Genomic DNA, 3638 nt, shown 5'->3' on the forward strand with positions numbered 1-3638 from the left:
TTCCGTCCATCTCATCCCCCTATACCCAATCTCCTTCTGGCTACGAGGGTCACGGGCACGGGGAATTCGGGGGATGGCAGATGTGCGGGGGCCCCGGGATAATTGCCGGGGCCGCGCCGCGCCGCGCCGTTTCCGTGCATTTCGTGCGCACGCCACTCCGACTCGATTATGTCGAATCTAATCCACCCCCGCTCACGAGCGCGCGCGCATCCGCTGTTGTTGTTGTTGTTGTTGTTGTTGTTGTTGGTGTTGTTGTTGCTGTTGCTGCTGCTGCTGCTACTGCTGCTGCTGTTACTCCTGCCCCCGCTGCTGTCCCGCGATTACCCCGCTTTGTCGTCGCGCGCCACAATGAACGGTCGACTACGCGCTCCGCGAGAGAAAGTCGGAAAATGACCTTTTTTTCCCGTCATTTCTCTGCCTCCCCCTCCCCTCTCTCTCTCTCTCTCTCTCTCTCTTCCCTTTTCCCGAAATGCAAGATTCGGGCACGCACGCGGGGAAGAGCGAAAAATCTCCACGCAAGAGTCGGATGATGACGTTATACGGCGCGTGTAAAAATCGCCCGTCGCAGGCGAGCGGACGCTCGTTCAAATATCAACGGCACCAATTCGCAAATTCGATTTTCTTATTATATCTCGATGGAATTTTCCGTGAAAATGGCCGGGGCACGTTAAATGAACAGCGCCGCAGGAGTTACGTGACGTTGAAGCCGCGCGCGCCCGTTTAAAATTAAACTGTTCGATAAGCGATCGGCTTTTTTTCCCTCTCTCTCTCTCTCTCTCTCTCTCTCTCTCTCTCCCCCTCTCTGCTTTCCCTTGTCTCCGCCCGGCCGCGTGATACCGGACGCGACACGGGGACGCATCAAGCCGGCGCGGCGGCAGCGGCGTGAATTAATTTAAAGCGACAGCCGCGAGACGCGCTAATGGGTTGGATCGTGAGTTATTAAAGTCGACGAGTTATCGGGGCCGAATCGTACGCGCGCGCGACCGCCCGCCCGCATCAAATGCGAGATTTATCTCGCGGGCGCAAGAATCGCGAAGAATGATTGCGAGATTTTTTCCCATAAAGATTCGGGACGACAGGTGGACCCGAAGCGAGTCCGTGCGGGCGGGCAAGAGGGCACGGAGAAGAAGAAGAAGAAGAAGAAGAAGAGAAAGAAGAAGAGGAGAAGGTGATGGGGATGTAGGGGGGACGAGGGGGGAACAAGCGGTCGTCTATTTATCATCCACCAGAGAGAGAGAGAGAGAGAGAGAGAGAGAGAGCGCGCATAGAAGTTAACCATCCCGAACGTTTAGAACGCGGGGAAGAATTTAAATTTTATCAGGGCGCACGTAAGACACGTAAGATAAATTATCATTCTAAATGCAAGGCCACCCCTCTCCCATCCCGCTCGCCCTGCGCCGCGGCTTTGTACAGGGTGTCCCATGCGTCTCGTCTCTCCTTTCACTCCTCCTCTCCTCCGTCCTCCCTTAAGCCCTCTCGGCAACAGCGTGTATCGTGAATCCACCGTAGAAAGCGCGACAGAGAGCGAGGGAAAGAGGAGGGGCGGGGGGGGAAGGAGGGGAGAGAAAGAGAGGAGAGACGGAGAACGCGCAAAAGTCTCGTTCGCCTTTAAGCCGGTATCGACTTACGCATGACATTTCTATCGGCTATCGATTTATCGGTTATAACGGCGGCTGCCGCGATACGGCAAGCAGAGAGAACAAAGGTCAGCGCAGTTTACACGTCCTCCCGCTGAGTTATCGACGTGCGCCTACAGATATCGATATTCGTCGCCATAACCGTCGCATCAAAGTCACTTGCGGAATACTCAAGAATGTCGCGCCTCGCCCCCTTTCCTCCACGTGCATTATAATGCTGATCTAATATACGTGCCGCGTAGCCTCGCTCGCTCATTGCTGAAATGCACACTGCATCGGTGACGATGGCGAACGCGAAATCGCTTTACGCGCGACTCCGAACGCGCCCGCGAGAAGCAGAGGCAGAGAGAGAGAGAGAGAAAGAGAGGGAGAGAGAGAGAGAGAGAGAGAGAGAGAGAGAGAGAGAGAGAGAGGAAGAGGGATGGAGAATGAGAAGTGAGATGATGCCAAATTGATTCTATTAATCCCGGAATGCGTCGAGCAATTTTTATCATTTTATCGGAAAATTGTAATTTATGTCGCGACGCGATACGGCGCGCTGCGCGGAGTAGAACGGAAAATGAAAGACGAAGAGGGCTCGCTCGCAGCCACGCGCGGATACCTCCGGAATCGCGCGTGTGCTCGCTCGGCTCGAAACTTATTAACGCTGTTGGGCGCGTGTGTGTGTGTGTGTGTGTGTGCATTCTCTCACCCGTGCACGAGTCATTTTTAACTTCGCGCCAATCTCGCAATGTATCGTCTGAAAATTCCCGTCAAAGCCACCGCGCGGCGCGGCCGAAACGAAGCGGCGGGATCTCCCGCGCGAGGACTTTTCCCCGCCGACGAACAAGAGAGAGTCCCGGCGGAGGGAGGCAAAGAGACGAAATCTCTCGAGGACTCGCGCGTGATTCCCCGACGACTTGCGGCCCGCTTTACGCGCCTCGCGGCCCGGAGAAACGCTCGGACGTTCGCAGGTCCTGATCGGATAAATTACGGGCACTCTTAAAAAAAACATTTTTCACCGCGGCGCCGATAATAGCTCGGTATCGATCCACTTCCGCCTGTCCACAACGCGCTCGGCAGAACCGCCGGCGCGACGCGGCGTAGCAACGCGAGAGCGCAGCGCCGAGGCCTGACGGGCGCGGCAGGCTCGAAGGGGAACATGGCGAGGAATGGCAGGGGTGAGGCGAAAGTTTTCGAAAAATTTCAATCTTTCAAATGGAGCGAATGGAGGGTCTCCCCCTCTCCCCCCCCCTCCCACCCTCCGCAGTACTTGGTCCGGGTAATTGTAGGAAATGCGGGCTTCGCGAGAGAGACGCGCGTCTAAACGAGGCACGAAGGAAGGGCGAGCGACTTTGGGGCATGGGATGTGCAGGGGCAGGGGCAGGGGCAGGGGGGCGAAAGGGGGCAAGGAAATAAAAGCGTTACGAGAGAGGAGACCCGTTTTCAATCGAGCTGCGCCCATATACGGGCGCGATAGACGTATAAAGTATCGCGCAGTAAAAAAGATCCTTAAAACGCGTTCTCGTAGAATCACAAAACACGCGCGCGCGCGCGCGCGCGAGCGGTCTCTATTTAGACGACCGGACCTCTCGCTTCAACCTGCTCCCGCCCCCTCCCCTCTCTCTCTCGCTCTCTCTCTCTCTCTCTGGCCAGGCTAATCCATCGAGCTTAACTCTCGGAAATATCACCCTTTGTGCTCGGGCCCGCCGCCCCTAAGTGGCAGTGTAACTCGTCATTTTTTAACGCGCGCCGAGGGGTTGTCTCGTTGCTGTGTAGATAATGTTATCCGCATTGTACGTCGGACACCCCGAAGAATCCTATTAGCTTATCTCTCTCCTCCCTCCACCAAATGATCTCGTTAGAGTTGGTAAATCAGATTTTCGCGGGCTTTCTGAAATTATTATCACGTCTACGGATATTCGCTCGCGCAAGTGCTCGGAGGGTGGGGGGAGGGGTAGCGAGCGAAGCGAATTCCCGCACAAAGTGCTCGCGCCGCAATCTCACGTCGCAAGGCATACG

This window comes from Harpegnathos saltator, unplaced genomic scaffold (genome assembly GCF_003227715.2).
Source record: "Harpegnathos saltator strain DR-91 unplaced genomic scaffold, Hsal_v8.6 scaffold49, whole genome shotgun sequence".
In the NCBI taxonomy this organism is placed as follows: Eukaryota; Metazoa; Arthropoda; class Insecta; order Hymenoptera; family Formicidae; genus Harpegnathos; species Harpegnathos saltator.